Source organism: Protopterus annectens, chromosome 2.part1, assembly GCF_019279795.1.
Source record: "Protopterus annectens isolate FY-2018-M chromosome 2.part1, PAN1.0, whole genome shotgun sequence".
NCBI lineage: Eukaryota > Metazoa > Chordata > Ceratodontiformes > Protopteridae > Protopterus > Protopterus annectens.
The window spans coordinates 796,947,102-796,969,231 of record NC_056729.1 but is presented as its reverse complement, the minus strand read 5'-3'; positions in this window follow the sequence as shown (position 1 = coordinate 796,969,231).

Sequence of the window (22,130 nt, the reverse complement as noted above, 5' to 3'; positions counted from 1 at the left end):
GGAGTGAGCCCAGTATAGAGCCCTGGGGGACTCCACTGGTAACCAGCCTCTCTGTAGAAGTAGTCTCACCATATCTAACCTCCTGGGTCCTATGAGTTAGCCAGCTAGCTTTCTAGTGTGTAATGAAAGGGTTCATAGGTTCATAGGTAGGTACTAGCCTACCAGCCCTGCGGCCTATATAAGCCTTGCCAAAAAGGTTCCCTGGCTTTCACCACCCAAGAAAATCATTTTCCTGTGCTCCTGTTAAGCAGTGCTGCAGAAGTGATCCTCGGGGTGAATTTTCTATTTTCCATCCACTAGTGATAGAAGTTTGTTGAAAATGCCTGAGTGAAGCAGTATATCCAATACCTTAGCCAGATATAGGCAAGGCAGTCTGCACTGTTTCTCTTCATCCTTTGCCTTAGTGACTATTTCAAAGAAACCCACCAGATTAATTAAGTATGACCTTCCTTTGACAATGCCAAACTGTAATTAAGTCAGTGTCTAGATGTCTCCTATGTCCTTGTTGATATTTTCCATGATCATTTTTTCCTATGGCTTTGCAAATAAGACTAGTTAGACTAATGAGTCTGTCGTTTCTATGATTTGTTGCAGGTCCTCCATTATGAAGGGGAATGACAGTAGCCATCCTCCAGTCACATGGCATAAAGCCTGTTTTAAGACTATAGTTAAATAATGGCTCCAGGGGTCCTGATAAGTCATATTTTAGACTATTCAGTCGGAATCCTGGGATGTTATCAGGGCCCATTGAGGCTGTTTTCTTGGCTTTGAGTTCAGCCAGTACATACTCCCTAGTTATAGCTGGAGGGGTTATTTTCGGATATTTTTGAGGGGATGGTTGGGGTGAGAGGGGGATAAAGCTGGAACTGAATTTGTCGGCTAGCAGGTTTGCTATATCACCAGACTTAGTGAATATAGCACCATTAACCACAAGCTCAGCACATTACTATGTGCTGCCCTCGAGGTTTCTGACATAGCTGTAGAAGGCCTTATGGTTATCTTTCACCTGGGAGGCTTAACCTCAAAGTTGGCTTTGCTTGATCCAATGAACCCTCTTAGTTGCCTATCTACTTTGATGAGAGAGTTTCTGTCTTTATAGGAATTACCCTTCCTGATTTTTGACGTATTTTTTTCCTTTTGTCGTATATCCTGTTTAATTTAGTATGCTACCAGTGTGGTTTGTTTATAGGGCTAGTCCTGGGCTTATTTCTGGTAGGTACAGCAGCCACTATGCAGTCATGGAGCCACTGACAGGGATGTGCAGAGTTTCTGACAGCAATTCATCATAGGCTGCTGTGTTCCCTGGGTTTAGAGAGGCATCAAATTTTCAGAATCCATTACATAATAAATGGTCGTTTACCTTGGAATAATTCCCAACTGTTAGTGGTTTTAATGGGATTATGGAGTTGATTTTGATTTTGAAGGAGACAGCTTTATGGTCGGACTTTACCAGGGAGAATGAGGCATGGGGGGTGCAGCATTCTCCCATATTTGTTAGCATGAGGTCAAGTACGTTGGAGCCTATCATAGGCATATTCACTGTTTCGTGAAGGGTGTTTGTGTTTAATATGTGCAGGAATCTCTGTGCCTGTAGATTTGAGAATGTGTAGGATTCCCAGTCTATAGGGGTAATTAAAGTCTTCCATGAATGAGTAATTGGATGGTAAATGTCTCCAGTAAGTCCAAGTATGCATTGTGAGCTTCTTGGGACATGGAGGTTGACCTATAACTGGCTAGGATATGGTACAGGATTTTGTCTATGTTGATCTGCATGTGGAAGAAATCCAACATGTCATCCTTTGTGACCATCCTAGATGTAAGCTTGCTATTGATGTATACTGAATCACCTCCTCTTTTAGCTCTTATCTGTGCAGCTACTGGTCTAAAGTGTGGAAGGCACTGAAACCTTGCACTGCCAGGGTACTTTCTGCCACTTTAAAACATGTCTCGGTAACTGCACAAATGTTTATATTCATGAATGTGAGGAGGGCTTGGAAGGAGTGTAGTTTTTTTTTTTTTTTTTTTTTTTTTTAGGCTCCTGGCATTAACAGTAACACCTGGAGGTTCAGTTGAGTTGATTTTGCAATATCAGTAAGTTTGTCAATCTGACATTGCATAAAAAATACACTATGCGGGAGGATAGAGTTTTAGCCAGTATCTGCAAGCCTAGAAGGGAGAGGTGCAGAAAATCCTTGGCAAAGCAGCATGGTCTGCTAACCATGTCTTCTCAAGCTGACAAATGTTGGATCCCCTTAGAATGACAATGGAAAGACAGCCAGTTGTTGAAATCAAACATTTTGTGCTCATGTTGTGGCATCATCCTCATTGATAGTAATATGCTGATCAATGTTAGGCTCATACCACCCTGAGACACATAGTCAAAAAAAAAATCATAATGTCTCTTTTTAGATAGTCAAGGAAGGTATATCTCAGGTCATTTACACCTACATGGACTCTGATGGAATCTTACTGGTACTTCTGGTATAATGGCTTGAGTGTGTGCATGTTTTGCCATATTCTGGCTCCAGATAATCAGCTAACAGTCATCTTCGCCTTGTTCCACCTGGTTAGAGGGGCATCTTTGTTGTTTAGGAAGATTACTTTTAAGTGCCTCAGCATACATTAGTTTATGTGTATGTTGTGTACTATGTGAAGTGTGTGTGGTATACATGGTTTCAACACCCCAATGTGCACTTGTATGCAAGAATTTAGCCTCCAGTGTAATTTGTAAGTACACCTCTTGCATTCTGTGTCTGCATCATTAAGGATTAAGTGGTTGTCAGTAAATGTGAGACAATTGCTACTTTGTCTCAAAATGCCCATATCCACCAAGCTGACTCTAGCAAAGTTAGGAAATTAAAATAAAATGGAAAGTAACACAAGAGCACTCCAAGACAACCAGAACACATTCAAAATCCAAAGTCAATGCTACAGCAAAATCCAACCACAGTGAAAAAGCATAATCCACAAGTTTATTGATCGCACATCAAACAATATGTATTCAGGTTAGCGCTTTCACCCCCACGGCCTTCTTCAGACCTTTACACATCACAACAGACACTTCTTCTTCTTCTTTCGGCTTTTCCCGGTCAGGGGTCGCCACAGCGGATCACCTTGTCCGCACATTGAATGGCAGTGGAGTTTTACGGTGTCGAGTTGCCAGCCCGGCGCCCAACCTTCCACAGAAGGCACACACACACGCACACCTAGGGCCAATTTAGAGTGTCCAATCCACCTGCAGCATGTCTTTGGGATGTGGGAGGAAACCGGAGCACCCGGAGGAAACCCACGCGACCACAGGGAGGACATGCAGACTCCGCACAGAAGGCACCCCAGCCGGGGATCGAACCGGAGAACCTCTTGCTGTGAGGCGGCAATGCTAACCACTGCACCACCGTGGCCGCCCACACATCACAACAGACACTACCGAATGTAAATGAAATACTTCATGCCATCATTGATTGCTTTTGTTAATTGTTAGTTAAAAGCAACACTACATAACAAATTAACCTGGAGGCATTCATATAAAAAAGTATTTTTATCCAAAGTTAGGAAATTGCATAGCTATACTATCTAGTCCTATGATTTGTGAGCTACAAGGGTGAGGTGCATTGGAGTTAGAAGGCTATTAAGTGTGCTTTACTGGAGCAGATTATGCTAAACAGTATTAAAGTCTATTGACTTTAATTAATGTATGACTGACTATGACTGTTTACACAATACCGAATGCAAATATATCTGTAGGTATTGCCACTTGACTCCCAACTAGTTGGTCTAAACTTGTTGGCACACAAGGTATTTGCGATATATTGCTGTTTACAGGGTACATTTTTATGAAACATTCTTTCTAGGGGCTTGCTACTGTAGAAGGAACTGCTAACCCATGCAAATGCACAAAATTTATAGCAGCACAGAAAAAACAGAGAACTTACTAATGTGTCCTCTGGCCAATAAAATTACCACACTATGAGTTCTTTCCTGCATTTCCCAACTCAGACAGACCAGGCAAACACCTCCTGTCACAAGATGAATAAATCCAGTTCCCCTGATGTAAAAAAAAAACACAGTAGAACTAGACTAACAAGTGGAATGCCGCCACAAACCATTTAAACAACTTGCTGGAAATCCATTGCTGAAGGCAATGAGAGGAAGAGCAATTTTCTTTTTTTAACCAAAAAAAAAAAACAGTGAAATGCACACATAAAAGCAGGAAACAGTAGTTATCACTTAAAACAACTTAAGTGCAAATAAGCAATCAAAAGTACTTAACTTTGCCTGGATGGCACTGGATACAAGTAAAACATTTCTTGTATGCAGGCTAAGAGTCCAAGCTTTGCTGAGCTCCTGGGAAATGAACAGAAGACAACGCATAGTAAAGGAGGTTTACTCAAGAGCAATACTGGTTTGCTTGGTGGCCACTCATTATTAGGAATCTGTGGAAAACAATGGTGGGGAAGAGTACATAAATAGTTTATACAACAGTTTGCAGCAATAAAAGAAGGGAGGGACTTTTCAAATCAGATTATCATAAGGGGTGGAGGCAAAAGTCTTATTATAAAACAGGGGTGTCCAACCGTTTTTGCTTAGGGGCTGCTTACCATACAGTTCAGTGGCAAATTCTCATACTTGGCAAGGTATGGGGGCGGGGCCACATTACTATGTCTAACATGTATCAGCCCATTCACAAGAGTTTATTATAGGCTATACTGGGCGCCAAATAAAATGCCCTGGTGGACTAGATTGTGGACTTAGGCCCATCTGTTGGACACCCCTCTTAAAAATATCAGCAGCAATAAAGCTGGGAGGGTTGGGGAAACCAACCAGGCTAGTTAAAGACACATACAACCAAATAAAGGCAATATTGAAGCTCTTTCAGAAACTTTAGCTTAATGTCTTAGAGAGGGGTAGTGCAGACACAGTTTGCAACTTTAAGCAAGGAAAAGATAAGTAGAATATAAAACCTGAAGCACAAACTGCATCAGAGACAATTCTCTCACTATTGACCTTTCTAAATGTCTCAGTCCATGTACCATATTTTTCTCTTCATATGCTTATGGTCATAACCTGTCAGATGTGACACAGATTTGAGCTCTGTTTGTAATGTTTTAAGTATACACATTGATTTTGTTTCACAGATCACCAGGTCAATATACTGGTCTTGTCAGTTCCCTCACCAGTCTATACATGAGGATATGTAATGTGCAATCATGTTGTAATATAACTTCCACTATAGCTATGTAACACATTTTCAATGCCACATCAGTAAGTGTTAGCTACCAGTCATGGCCACACATGACACCATACATAATGGTGATGCCTACAGGACACTAACTGTCACACACAACAGTAGTTTTCAATAGGCTCCACTGCACATGGATGAAAAAAAAATACATGATTTACTGCTTCAGCCAGAAATCTACATACCCAAGTTTACAATTATGTCTTTACACTGTTGTACACAAGTAGTGAACCACTGCAAACTGAATGCATGGAAGACTTACCCTATGCATTTTATCATCAATACTACTGGAGTATGGTGCAGTTCTATATCCATTAAGCATACACAGGGCTGCAACATATACATCTAGGCACAATGTCTGTTACTTCCACAGTGTGTACATTCGAGATGTTTCTTACTGACCACTGCAGCGGCTTACCTCAAGAGCTGCTGTAGTTACCACAGGCATATTTTATGGCAAATGCATGCACAGTAGTGGGAGCTTCCCATAAATTCAAACTATTGTGCCACTCTCTAACACTACTGTTATTGATGTACTCCCTCCTAAAGCTATACAACATCAATTAAATGTCTTCCCCAAAATATGGGTAGTATGGCTATCACATATGTGAGGATATGTACAGTGTCAGTGGTACAACAAGTAGCACACTTGCTTTTTGGTGCAGATGGCTTTGGGTTCTTTTCCTGCACCATGCAAATCAATTGCGGACACTGTAATGTAGCATAAATGGTGTGCTGCACTCCTGACAATCTCGTCCTTCAGATGAGACATTAAATTGAGGCTCTATCTGCTTGAGTTGGTGGTAGCTCAAGCGGATATAAAAGATCCTACATCACCCCTGTTGAAAATGAGTAAGGGACGTTCCCCAACACCATGACCAAATTTCATCTAGTAGTATAAATTCTATGTCAGGTCTTCCCTGAAACGAGGCAACTAGAATAGTGGGACTAACTCACTTAACAAAAAAATAAATATACATAACTGCACTATGTATGCATATATGGCCTGTTGGACACATTTCTCATGTACAGTAGATTACAGACTGTTCATAATAACTCTTTTATATGCAACATTGCTGTGTTAATGGCATTCCTTATCTGCTAGCAATCAGTGCATGTTAGTGTACTATTACATGGCACACATATTACATGGGTATACTGGCATGGCTGCTGATATATTCAGGCCTTGTTACTGACTGACAATATACACAAATGTATATGGCTATAAATACAGATCCATATCCATCCCATGCATAGCTAGACAAACTCTGCCTCTTACTGCAAAATTTAATATACTATCTAAATAACAAACATTCAAAATGGTATGACAAATATGTTTATCAAGTGCAAATTGCAGCTATTTGAATTTGTTATTGCATATCATCAAGCATTTATTACCTCGCTTAGTGCACCATCAACCATTTGTCAACTTTATACCGATATAACCGATTACTCTGCCTCATTCATACTCACAAAGAAAAAAAAACTTCACATATTACATGCACAAAATGTAAAAAATCAAACTCTGCAAAAAGCAACTCTATCCACCTAAATCAGTCCCCTAGAAATCAAATTTACCAACATTTGAGTGAAAAACAAGAAATAAAGTAATAATAAAAAAAGAACAACTTCACTGAAGCAAATGGAAGCGATCATTGTCAGCAAAAACGAATTAAAATGTGAATAAACTATAAATCAAACATATTATCATATAGCCCACACTACATTGTTAAATTAGTAATACAAAATTGCCTCACAATATTAAAAAGACTAAACATTATTGCAGATCAATGGCAGAAAGCTACATTTGTGACAACTCACAGACTAGCAGTAGAACATAATGCATGAGGCAACCCAGTTCATAAAAAATATAAAAACCTTCATAAGGTTCTCATCGACATAAAGGTTATCAAAAAGTAACTTAAGAAATTATTTCAGTTCCATTGAAATTATTGTAAACATTTAGATAAACTGAAAAAGTAAGTCCAAAATAAAACAAATAACATGCCCGTGCAGAAGAGGATTCGCTGAAAAAATGCAACCTTCAAAACAGTAGCCTTTCGCTAAATTCTTTAATTCACCAACACAAGATTAAACGCTTTCTTCCACAAAGATGTGGACTTCATCAGAATATCAATTAACAGTTAATTACACTATTTATAAGCCATTTTGGTGCCAAAACAATATTCACAAAACATCTTATATTACCAATTAAATAATAAAGCTATCGGGTACTAAAGTTCATTCACACAATGCATATGAAGTTTGAAACCTGATTAAAAGTCCTAACACACTATTTTTTTACCATAAATTGATAAACTTAGTAAATAAATAAAACTATGCACATGGCAATATAAATATCCTAGTTAATATATATGCATTAATCTAATAAAAATTGAATACAAATTAACATTAATCTCATAAAAACAGTAACTGTGGCTGCATATTTACTCCCAGTGTACTAATTAATGCACAGAACATAGTAATATGTCATAATAATATGTCAATGGATTGAACAAAAATACAAATATACAAATATGTAATATATTGCACAACATCCTGTTTAGATGGCTTCATGCTCATTTCGTGTTATTTGTTTCATTTTGGACTTACTTGGTTGTTTGTACGCTTAGTGTGTGATTTACATAAATTGAAAAAGCTCAGAAAAGACCTGGATACAAGCAATATGCAGAGAGGTCTGCTTAAATTATAGATGAAGTATATTTTAATGTAAGATATACAAATATGTTTTATAACTGCTTGCTTTGCCACTTAAGTGTCAATACCTCTTTCCTGAGTTGTTTAAAGATTTGTATAGAAAATAATTGTTGACAGAACACAGACTTTAGAGAGATGATTCCCTCAGCATGAGTCCACAGTCTTCAATTATCAAGTCTAATAAACTATGCCAGAACAAATACAGGACTAAAGTAGGGAGGAAATCATAACAGTGGAGGAGAATTTGTCCTTTTTTTATATATTACCCCCCCCCCCCAATGCTGTAATGCTGTTCAGAATCCTTTATTTCATTCTCTTTAATTTTTTAGCACTTTTAGGTTCATAGGTTCATAGGTTCATACTAGGCTATCTGCCCAAGGGCATTTATAAGCCTAGCCCATAGTTATGTGGCTTTCGCCACCCCTTTAGTTTGAATAAAAACTATGCCTATCATTTTGCTGTGCCTCTGTCAAGCAGTGACACTGAAGTAATCCCTGGGGTATATCTGCAATCTCCCATCCATTGGTCAAGATTCCTCTTGAACAAGGCCAGAGAGGTGCTCTGCCTCACATGTACCGGGATTTTGTTCCACAGCATAGGGAGTCTCTGGGTGATGAATCTGTCCCTCCAGCACGTTCTATTTATAACCGTGTCAAGGTTTAAGTCTCCGCCCTTGTGGTTCTGAGGGAGCTAGATTTTTGAGGTGAAGCATATTCATCAAATCTGGGTTTGACATGGCCTTATATGTCAGGCACAGGTCACCTCTGAGCAAGCGGTATGAGACTGAATAGAGCTGGAGTTCTTTCAGTCGGGCAGCATAAGACATATTTTTGAGACCCTTTATCCTTTTGGTGAGGAACTTTTGGGGCCTTTCAAGCTGCAGCAGGTGTCTGGTCAGATACATTCCGAACGGGGCATTGTACTCAATCATAGGTCTAATGAGTGATGAGTACAGGGGGACGATGACCTCCCTTGATCTAGATGTGAATCCCTTCATGATCAGGTGGGTGATATAGAAGGTTTTCCTAACTACTTTAGCAACATGAGTGTCAAATGAAAGGCTACTGTCAACCTGGGTCCCCAGATCTCTGATGACTTTTTCTGTGCTCAGTGGATTGCCACCTATATGGTAGCTAGGGGTAACCTTGTTTTTCCCGAAGGGTATGACTATGCATTTTTTGGCATTTAACTTCAGGCCATGGCTCTGGCACCAGTTATCCATTTCTGTGAGGCCCTTCTGGAGGATATCTGTGTCAGATGTGTTTTCGACTATGGCGCCCAGTTTGCAGTCATCTGCAAACTTTGTCAGCCATAACCCTCCTGTGTTTGCTTGTACTTCAGAAAAGTAGATGCCGAACAAGAGTGGACCCAGGACTGAGCCCTGTGGGACACCACTTGTGACAGGCTTTGAGTCTGACATGGCTCCAGCAACTCTGACCCTGTGGGTACTGTCACTTAGCCAGTTTGCAACCCATCTTGTGATGTATGGGTTTACATTCAAGCTGATGAGTTTTTCGATGATACCTGAGTGGGGTATTGTGTCGAAGGCCTTTGCCAGGTCGAGGTAGGCTGTATGGACTGCCTTTCCCTCATCAATGGCCTTGGTGACTGTCTCGAAAAAGACAACCAAGTTTAAGAGGCAGGATCTGCCTTTGACAAAGCCAAACTGGGTTGTATACAAAGTCTGCAAGTTCCCTATGTCTTTATTTATGAGTTCCATTATGATCCTCTCCATGGCTTTGCAGATAAGGCTTGTCAAGCTAATGGGGCGGTAATTTCCAGGGTCTGTGGAGGCACCGCTGTTTTACAAATAAACACACTATCAGCACTTAATAAAACAAGGAAACCATGGACTGGCCCTAAACAACATGGCTTATATGATGATGATACTTCTGTTTAATACAAGTGATTCCTTCCTTTACACATTAACTATGTTGGGATGCAGGAACTTAGCATTTATAAAAGCACACATGCAGACACCCCATATACACAGATGAACAACTACAGCCCTATGCATGAATGTGCACACTTAGATGTTTACTTGTGACTAAATGAATAACTACATAAGTTCACTGCTGTAAAAAATATACAGTGAACCCCAGTACACGCCTATGACCTTCTAACCTCTTAGCTCAAAAATCAGAGGCAAACCCCAAAAGCAGGTACAGATTTTAAATATTTCTCTTATATACTTAAATGTTTTTAGAATAGCAAACTTTGCATTAGCAAGCATTTCCTGAAGGGTATAAAGTCTAAACTTCACATGTCAGTCATTTTTTAATTACTGCAATTCACAACAATTTGCTAGAGAGCTACAAATTCTATAATAAACTGACCCAAATGTTTTTTAATGACTTTGCTCAGGAAGTCTGGACAAACAAGTAATGGGGGGAGGGCAAATACACAAAAGGGACATGTTTAAATATCATTTCTTTTTTGTCTGTTTGTTTTATTTTTTTATTAATTTTTCAATAACAATCATTTGAACAACAAATTATGATAAAACTATGTACAAATGTTACAAAGGCCTCAAGCACTGTATAAGGAGAAAAAAAGAAAAAGAAAAGAAGGAAAATAAAGGGAACAACAAGTTATATAAACTGTAAAGCTGGGTACAATATTCATTCATTCATACTTGCAATATGACTAATTAGATAAAGACATATCTGAATTCAATGACTGAATAAGAGATAGAACTCCAAGGGTTGTTAGTCCATTTTCTTGGATATATTCTAGATTCTTTAACTTTTATTTCCATTGATGCTACTTCAACCAAAAGAGTCATGAAGTCTTGTAAGGTTGGAATGAAGGATGACTTCCATCTTTTTGCAAAACATTTTTTGGCTACTGCTAGAATTGTCCAAAGAAGATATTTATTTTTGTTATTCAATACAATAGATTAATTTACATTCAGAAGAATTAAAGGTTTTGATAATATAACGGAATCAGTAAAGATAGCTTGGAGAAAATGTTCAATATCATTCCAAAATTTCTTAATGTGAGAGCAATCATAAAAGATGTGAGACCAATCGACCTTAAATTCTAGAGAGCATCTCCAACATAACAGCTGTTCAGAGGAGTTAAATTTAGCAATTATATTAGGAGTATAAAAACCTCTATGCAAAAATTTCCAGGAAAAAATCTTCCATATTTGTAAATTAGAGGTTAATTTCTGAGAGTGTAAAATTTTTGATTTATTCATAGGAGATAGAGACAATGTACAATCTCTAGTAACAAAATCTCAACATTTCTGATTAGGAGTAGTTTTATAAGTAATAACAATTTTATACATTTGTGAGGTTAAGTTTTTCCAATTAAATTCACCATACAGTGTTTCATGCATAAGAGTTATAAATTTGGGTGATGAGCTATAGGAAGAACTCTGTATTGTTCTGCACAAATCTTGAGTGAATGGAAGTAGACCATTGAGAACTAGCCAGTCTGATGATGGTAGATCATACGCTTTGATCAAATTTTGTGCAACTAGTGCAACTAGGTTCTTTATGCAATGATACCAGCATGTACATTTTTTTCTTTCCCAGCAGCTGAGTGTATCTAAGCTAATATTATCGAAAATGTTTTTTGTAGTTTTAAAGGGGAATAGAAGCTGGATCCATAGTTTAATGTCAATATTGTTATTTATGAAACTTCTAAAGGTCTTATAGATATGATTTAAATAATCTAGATTAGTAAATTAATAGTATTATATTGTATATTTATACAGAGTACATACCAAAGTTTGTTAGTTAATTTGGTTAATTGTAATTTTTTTATTAATTTATTTTCATTTAAGATAATACTTGTATGTAACGATTTCCAAGCTGAAGAATATTTGGGGTCTATCCAATTTAATATTGTTTTGAAGTTAGAGGCTTTAATGTAGGATTCTAAATCTGGGAAATTTATTCCTGCAAGTTCCCATGGTCTAATATGATTAGTTAGAGCTATCCTATGCTTTTTAGAGAACCATAAAAATTTTAATAGAATTTTGTTTATTTCTTTTAAAATATTTTTACTGGGTAATATAGAGATAGAAAGAGCTATGCAATTTATTTTTGGCAATAAGATCATTTTAATTAATTGCAATCTATCTTCAAAATTTAGATGTAATTTATTCCATTTCTCTGTGAAAAATTTTAATGTGTTTATAATGTTTTTACAGTTTGTGTTTAAAGTTAGGTCAATATTTTCACATAGGTCAATCCCTAGGTACTTCAGTGAAGAAGCCTGTTTCCCAATTATTTTATTAGTAGTCAAACTAGTATTATCATTAAGATTTTTTTTTTAGAAGCATATGGTTAGATTTAGAACTACTGATTTTTAGGCCAGAAATATAGTAAAATGTTTTGACTAGTAAATCTAATTCCTGTAAGGATTCTTCAGAGTTTATTAAAGTAAGTAAGATATCTTCTGTAAATAACATTATTTTGGCATTAAAATGATTATTTATATTTAGGCCTATAATTTTAGGATCAGATTGAATTGCCAAAGAAAGGGATTCTATTGCTAAAGCGAATAAAATCAGAGACATTGGGCATCCCTGTTTGGTACCTTTATTAATTTTGATAGGTTCTGATATAAATGGACCTAATTTTACATATAATAAATTATTATAATAAATTTTTTTTATAAAATTAATAAATTGAGTAGGGAATTTGTATGGTTCAAGAATTTTAAAAATATATTTCCAGTGTAATGAATCAAAGGCTTTCTCAATATCAAGAGTGATTATAAGAGCCTCTTGATTATCCCTGTTTAAGATATCTATGGTAGTTATAATTCTTTGAATATTATCTTGAATATGTCTATTATAAATAAATCCCATTTGATCTTCTGAGATGAGATGGGTTAGTGATTTCTTAACTCTTTTAACTAGAATAGACATTAATAATTTATAGTCATTATTAATCAGAGAAATTGGCCTATATGATTTATACATATGAGAATCTTTATTTTCTTTTAGTATGGGAGTAATTAATGAGTATTTCCATGAGGGTGGAATTATTCCTTGTAAATAAGATTCATTCAGGGCTTTGTGTAAGAGTGATATAGCGGAGTATGGTAAAAGCTTATATATTTCATTAATAATACCATCTATGCCCGGTGATTTATTGTTTTTGCTTTCTTTAATTTTTTCATTAATTTCCTTTAGAGAGATTTGTTTCTGAATTTCATTAATCAAACTCTCTGGTAGACTTTTAAATTCCGGGAAGTCTAGACTGTGGTCTATGAATTCATGTTGAGAGCCATTGTTTTTGTATTGTTCTGAAAAGTGATAATTTAAGGCATCTAAGATATCACTAATATCAGAAACTATTTTATTATTTCTCCCTTCATGGAGCACATTTACAATATTATTTTCAATGGAGTTTCTTTTCACTCTCAGTGTTAGATTACGCATATATATATTGGAGATACAGAGAAATAATTTAGTTTTAATTTTTCTAGGGCCAATGGAGCAGACATCCTAAATCAAATCTGAAAGAACCTGAGCCCAAATCTGAAATGATTGTACTAGGAAGAGGTTTTTTTACACTCCCTATGGTGGTACTTACTATTTAACTCACTGGGTAAACTTTAACAGGAACAGTTTAGATGAATTTTGAGCCAACTGTAACTATAGATGTTATATTCTAATAATTTGCCACCAGTTTATTTCTTCAAATAAGAACATGTAAAAGCTAGCGATACCGTGTGCTATAGTATTTCCTTACTGATGTCATGCTACTCAAAAACAATATCACTTTACTAGAAATCTACTTGAGTGGATGAAACCTTTCTAGAAAATCCATAAAGGTAATTATGAAGTATTTGCTTATTTCTAAGCTATATTTGCCATTAGTGATCAGTGTTTATAAGCGGTGACAATTGTAATCGATCAGCTGTTCAACAGAAAGTTCTTTTTCTCTTTCCTTCCTACTATTTATAGAATAATTTTGTTTAATTGTATGCAGATGCTTGTGTATAAAACAGGGTAGTGATGTGTTTAACTATTATTATCATGTTATGGAAAGTCAATTTCTTAATTTTTTGACCTACTAACTTCCCAAAACACTCGATGGGATTTGAAATGCAATGATGATGTCATCATAATTTACATAATCCCACCTTGGTTGCCATAGAGATCAGGTACTAGCAGATTCTATTTTTATTTAGAACAAATTGGTATTTCTACTAATTATTAATATTTAATCAAATGTCTTGTATACTTTATATTCCAGACAGCTTTCAAGCTGCTGAAGCAACAACACAGGCAAAGGAGATCTCCGTTACATGTCAGTGTTACTCACACAGCTGGCCATGGAGTTCTAATACAGTACCCAAACACGTTTCTTAATGCTATACGAAGTTCAGTTTACAGACAACCACAAGAGCACTTGGATGCAGAGAAAAAGAAACTGCTCTTCAATTCAAAGTAGCACTCAAGGTTACTGTTTCACGAAAGAAACAAATGACAGTTTACAATATTAAAACGCTAAGCTGGAAACAAGATCAGGGAAAAGAAATTATGTCATTTTTAAATCATATACTGACAGAATGCTTAAAAAAACAGGTGTTCTTTACAATATATACGCAAAATCAAGTTTTGATATTATATATTTCAGGTTTGTGATTAAACAGACAGTAAATTAATCCTTCCCCTTTGTTTTCTCATTTCCCTCCCTCTTTCCCCTCTCCCTCCCCTAATAAAAAAAAAGGAAAAGGAGGAAAAGGAAGAGACAATTCAAGAAAAAAATAAACATATGTGTGTAGGATCCAACTAACTATACATCCTAGGTATCACTAGCAGTTGTATCTAATAAGAATATAATAATATTAATTATAGATTGCAAGCTTCACTGGTTAAATAAACGAAGAGTTATACAAGACAAGTAAAGTAATGATACATACTTCTTTAGGTTTCCATAAACATTTTATGATTTAGCTTGATCTTTGAGAGAATTAGGAAGTCCGGTGTTTTTAACTCCAGTTTTCATTTTCTTCTTTCTTACATGCATCCAGTTATTTTTCTCGGGTGATATTTTAAGGGTTGTAGATGGTGACCAGTCCATGCCTTCTGGAATTGTAATGATGTTTTTGTTTTGGATGAAAGAAACAGCTTCTTCGACACTGTTGAAAGATCTCATCTCGTTTTGATGGTAGATTTTGATTTTGGCGGGAAAGACTAATTGTGCCTTAATTTTATTTTGCTTTAATAGTCTTACCAATGGACAAGAGCTTTTCTTCATTTCCAGGACTCTTGTGGAGTAATCATATCTAACTTTACTTGGTTTTCTTTGAAAGACAAGGGACTTTTCCTCCAAGCTGTTTTCAGTATGAGTTCTTTATCTAAGAAGGATAGGAACTTCACAACTATGAATCTTGGCGAAGCATTAGGGGAAGGAGGGATAGGTTTCCCTGTGGCTCTATGTGCTCTCTCGATCCCGTATGACAAACCTTCTTTTAAGTCCAAAAATTCAGGCAGCCAGGAATTTAAGATGGAAATAATATCTACCCCTTCTGTTTTTTCAGGGAGACCAAAGATTCTAATATTTGTTCTCCTCTCTCTTTTTTCGACATCGTCAACTTTATTTATCAGCCAAGTGTTTTGTTGCAGAATGGTCTCACAGTGGAATTCATCTTCCTTAAGTCTTTTATCTATATCATTCAGCGAAGTCTCAATGTTCAGAATTTTGGATTGTTGCTGCTGGAGGATTTCCTTTAGAACATCAGTTTGTTGTTGACAGTTCATCTTTAAAGTTTCAAGGTTGTCAGTAAATCTGTCCATTTTTAAAGATAATTCCTGGAGAGTAGAAGATATAAACTGGATTTCTTTCCTTAGTTTGGTATCCGCGTGTGAAGATTTTGAGTTGCTCATCTCTGCCCAGTTGTATAATCATTCATTTTGACAGGAATTTTTTTTAAGAAAAAGCTCCAAAGTTGAAAATCTAGTAGATTATAGGTTCTCAAACAGACTGTATAATTTTTAAGGAGCTGATAATAGAATTTTAAATAATAAATTTCCTGTTCTTGGTAGCTGATGTGGAGCTCAAGAAAAAAGCTGTTACCAGTTGGCCATTTAGGCTCCACCCCCCCCCCTTAAATATCATTTCTGTATGGACAATGTGTTGCTTTTCAAGGGTAAATTCTAGAACACTGTCTTTAATGATATGGTCAAAGTCACACGGAAGGCAAAAAAAGTGGAACAATTCAAAACCTATACCTTGGAGTACAGCAGGCTATCTGTTAAAAGAGCAGTGCCTTAAGTGGCAGGCGACTCTAATTCATTTAACATGTTGGCGGAACAACAGGCATTACATGAACATCTACTTTCTGAATAAGAACTATGAAACTCCAATGACTGCTGCCATTATTGACTGACTGTAATTTTCAGTAATTTAACAGGAAACAAAGAAGTGAATAAGGGACGTGACATAAATAAGAGAGAAAATCAGAACTATCCTGTAAACGTACAGGAAGATAAGTGTCAAGGTGCTCCAATTCTCTTAAGCAGTTAACAGAACAAAAGGTTTTGCATCTGCATGCATTTTCTAAACAGGAAGTATGAAATTGTTAATGACTGGTACTACTGACTGTAATCCTCAGTGAGTTATCTGGAAATTGAGTTAATGAAGGTATGGCAATTATTGCAGAGTAGTAAGGCTTTGTGTACTTAATGAGCTAACATATGTAGTTAAGGGTACAAGGTTTGACTCTTTCTAACCTTATTTGCTGTGTGATTCTGAGCAAATCATTTACCTAGAAAGAATTGACATGTTGTCCCTGCCTACTGTCTTATTCACTTAACCAGACAGTGATCCCAGGCTAGGTTTGCTTATATCTAGTTATGACTTTACCTATACATAGTTAATCAGACAATAAATAAATACATTAATTAAAAAAAGGTCAGGGTATTAGCACATTTTCTGTAAATTTTCAGCATACCTCTCATCCTCCATATGAGAGAATCAGGGACTCAGGAACTCAAAATCAGGGACAATCAGGGAAACTTAATTAACATAGGATATGCATATTCAATAAGCACAGTAATAGACAAGCCCACACATTCAATTATACAAAAGCAGTGTAGCATTTTAGAACAGTTTTTTTATTATTAAAATAGACACAGACATGCTTAAAATATAGTATTATGCATATTTTCACAGAACTGTGGGGGGGTTCAGTAAAGCATACACAATGCGTACACAAGCTCGAACATTCTTAGATTCAGTAAACATCGCTTAGCTGTGTGCAAGCATGCACAAACAGGAACATTTCTATGCAGTGAAAATTTCCACATAATCAGGTGAACTTTATGCAGATTAGCCAGGTGGAGTGATCCAACAAGCCGAAAGGTATCTATGTAGACTTCTTGTCCATGTTTGGAATGGACGTGGAAAATGTCCATGTACAGGGGTCTACATGGACAGAAGGGGATGTAAAAGTCAACAAATATGGACATAACTCCACTGAAAATGTTAGATCACATACATAACTGTACTAAACATACATTGTGGATGTCTGAAAAAGGAAGGGAATATGTAAAATTAATAATTTTTTTTAATATTTTTTGCTTATTTTCACTATACACAGCATTGTGCAAACATGCTTAACAGAAAAAAAAGATGCAAAATAACATCTATAATGTAGTTTACACAAATGTACTGCAGGACCCTGCATTGGGTCCATACAACTGTGCATTTGTGCAGTTACCCAGCTTACACAGTTAAGAACTGCATAGTTTCCAGGCTATCAGCACAAATGTGTATGCAAATGAGGTGCATTTGTTGAATTGCTAAAAGGAGCAACCATGTCCGCATATCCACTTTGTGTAGGCTCCTATATAATGTTGATGTTACCAACAGATTTGGATGACATTGAGAGGTGTGTCTTGTTACTTTTCAGATTTTTGAGTGCTCAATGCGTGTGTTTGCATGATGCACCACATATCTTGGCATGTTCGATCAAACAGACTACTCACGTGACAGTAATGAAATAGGTCTCTATCAATTAAAACCAGATATGTTCAATTAAAAATCTATACTTTTGTATATACTATGCTGCACGATGCTGCGCATAGTGCCATGATACAAAATAAAGTAGGTCCTTTAAATCATGGCAATTACATTTTAGGCAGGTGAACTACATCATAATTAGCCAATCCCACATGGTGAACCTACACGAGAACTGTATAAAGTATGCATACATCCTACATTCTGATTTCTCATCAGTACACTGAACCATTGGAGTAGAGACTTGGAAATTTTAATTGAGATAATGCTAGGGGCTGCTGCAGGTATTCTACATCTGTATGTGCCAGATGCTGAAGTCAGTGCTGCTGGTGCTGCCGACAATAGGTCTAGACTGAGAAGGAGAAGAGTGTTCAGGCCCAGGGTAACCATCGAGGAGCTACATGAGCTGGAGATTGTAGAGCACTACAGGGTGGACAGGGACATATTACAAGAGCTCAGTGAGTTCTGCCACCCTCAACTCAGAGCCAGAGCTAACAGACAGGAACCCATCCCAGTGGAGACTAAGGTATGTGCATCCCTTAGGATACTAGCTACAGGTACTTTTCAAAGATCAAATGGGGACATGATGGGGCTGTCACAGGCATCTGCATCCAGGATACTCCACCAATTTCTGGGTGTTATACTTCTACATACCAGTAAGCACATATATTTTCCCCTTGCCCCAGAGATGAGGGCCAGCAATATGCAACACTTCTACTGGGAGGCACACTACCCCGAAGTACTGGGTGCCATATATTGCACTCATTTACACATTAAGGCACCACCTGGTGAGCAGGGTAGAATCTACATTAATCACAAGGGATACCACTCCTTCAACTTCCAAGTCATGTGCAGTGCCCGAAGGATTACTATGAATGTGTATGCTAGCAACCCAGGAAGTTATCACAACTCCCATATCTGAGACACATCACAGCTGAACAGGATGTTTTCTAAGAGGGACATCCTACAGGGCCATTTACTGGGGTTGCTTACTACACCCTGGAACTGTGGATGATGACACCCATCACAAATGCACACACTCCAATAGAAAAATACTATAATGAGGCACACACACAAAGAGGCACATGCACAAACTAGGAACATCACAGAGTGTGTGTTTGGATTTCTGAAGTCATGGTTCCAGTTCCTCAATATATCTGGTGGAGCATTGCAGTATACTCCAGCCACATGTGGACAGTTATTCAAAGTATGTGCTATGCTACACAATCTGATTCTGTGGAAACAGCTGCAGCAGGATCAGCAAAGGGAATGGATACACAGCTCCCCACCAGTGCCTAGGTCACCACAGCCACAGTCACAGGAGGACTCGGAGAAGGAACCCCCTGCTGATGTCCCTGTAGACTGACATAGGCATGCTCAGTACACCCTGGCTTTGGCTAAAAAGACGATGCATACCACATTCACTGACTAATTAGGGACCTAGGGACTAACACCTTACTCCTACTCACATACATATATTAAATTGATGCCAGCCAAATCACACATCCTGTACCTATCCATGTATTGTCTGTGTACAGCTTGCATCAGACAGAATCTTCCCTGAACTACAGTTGTGTCAACTGCTGCACTTGCAATGTAACTCCATAACCTACACAGAAGTATAGTGGATTATTTTATGTCACTGTAGCTATGGACCGGGTACATTATACAGGTAACTATACTGGGTTATTTGGACAGAAATTACATCCACATGGGACTTCAGACACCCATTCCACTAACATACCACCATTTGTAATTGGTACGCCTCATGTATGGAATATTCATGCAGTCCTACTGCAACAGATTACTGGTACATCTTTCAAGGGACATGTTAGAAAGTGAGGTTAAATGATAGTCAGACTAGTGTGTCTCCTAGTAGAAGATAGACTAGTGTGTGTCCTAGTAGAACACCCACACCCCTCAGAACAGCAATGTCCCCTTGTGACTGCCATAAAACTAAATCATCTATACTGTATGAGCATTTCACACAGTTAGTATGCTACACAGTATCAGGACGGTAATGTACAATTTGAACTTACATTTTTATGTGTTAGTTAACTGAGAATAGCAAAATACATACTTATGCAGGAGATGGTGTGATGAATGATGCCCTGTCTACCAAGGAATTCTATAACTATGTCAAGAATCTGAATGGCAATGCTCAGATCTGCTCTGAGCTACAACAGAATGACATTAAATATACTTATTCCAAGGATATTGCCAATATCCTGGCAGATCGATTCAGTGCCAACTTCACCCCCCTCTCAATTCCTAAATGGCCCCTTTCAATACTGGAACATTGCCAAATTCTGGTAATAACAGCCACACAGGTAAAAAACGCACTCTCCAAAGCTAAGAATACAACATCCATGGCACCAGATGACATCCTGGGCTGTGTACTACATGAACTACAAAATGAACTGGCACCTCACCTAAGTGTCATGTTTAATCATACCCTCACCTCAGGCTTCGTGCCCACTGAGTGGCGCACAGTTACAGTTATCCTACTCCACAAGGGAGGATCCACCTTGGATCCCGGGAACTACCGCCTCATCAGTTTAATGAGCCTGATCTGCAAGGCCATGGAATGTCTTCTCATGGAACTTATAAACAAAGACATTGGCAAACTTAAAACACTGGACCCCACCCAGTTTGGGTTCGTGAAGGGCCGATCTTGTCTCCTGAACCTTATTGACTTCTTCTAATCAGTCTCTAGAGCCGTGGATGAGGGTAAGGCAGTCCACACAGCCTATCTGGACCTCGCCAAGGCCTTTGACACCATCCCCCACTCTGGAATCATAGATAAACTTACTAAGCTGAGCATTAATCCCTACATCACTTGATGGGTTGCCAACTGGCTTACTGACAGAACGCACACTGTAAAAGTAGCTGACTCCAAATCCAGCTCCAGAAAAGTGACAAGTGGAGTACCTCAGCATTCAGTCCTGGGACCTCTCTTGTTTGGCATCTACTTCTCTGAAGTACAGGCTAACACTAAGGGACTCTGGCTAACAGAGTTCCCAGATGACTGCAAACTGGGAGCCATTATTGAATCCCCAAATTATGTGGATACTCTACAAAAGGGCCTTACAGAAACAGATGGTTTGTGCCAGAGCCATGGGCTCAAGCTCAATGCTAAGAAATGTATAGTTATCCCCTTTGGGAAAAAACATGTACCCATTAATTATCACATAGGTGGCAGTACACTAAACACTGAAAGTGTGATAAGAGATTTAGGGACACAGGTGGACAGTGGTCTCACCTTCAATAACCACATTGCCACAACAGTCAGGAAATCCTTCTATGTGGCACACCTCATCACTAAGGGCTTTTCATCCAGAAAAAAGGAGGTCATTGTCCCACTATACTCAACCATCATTAGACCCATTATAGAATACAATGCCCCATTTGGTATGTACCTCTCAAGACATCTGCAACAACTGGAAAGACCACAGAAATATCTCACTAAAAGAATCACAGGTCTAAAGCAGATGCCCTATGCTGACCACCTTAAAAAACTCCAGCTATACTCTGTCGGATATCCTCTACTCTGAGGCGATCTCTGCTTAACATACAAGGCCATGTCAAACCCAGAGCTGTTGGACATGCTACACTTAAAGAAATCCCAATCCCTCAGAGCCATACGCTCCAGGGATCTAAATCTTGTCATCACAATAAACAAAACATGCTGGAGGGATAGGTTCCTGACCCAGAGACTCCCCAGACTCTGGAATAGACTGCCATACATGTCAAGCAAAGCGCCTCTTTGGCCCTCTTCAAAAGGAACCTTGATGATTGGATGGGAGAAAGGAAATTCACCCCGGGGATCACGTCAGTCGCCCTGCTAGACAGGGGTCCAGGGAAGTAAATAGTGTGGAAAGAAATAGCCAGGGAATTGTTATGGCTAGGCTTGTATAGGCCCTAGGGCAAATAGCCTAGTACCAGCCTATGAACCTATGAACCAAGTAGCTTCTGTGGCACAAAGGACTAAGGCAAGTAGTTTGTTTGGTGGTGTTCATGGGTCTAATCCCATGATATCCAGATGTTTTGCATGTGAAGTAGTAATAAGTATTTTTTGCAGACTGTGATTCTGTGTGTGTTATACTAGTATTAATTTATTTCACATACTAATTACATATTTGCATCTGCACCGCATATCTAATACCTATTTAAAAAGTCTT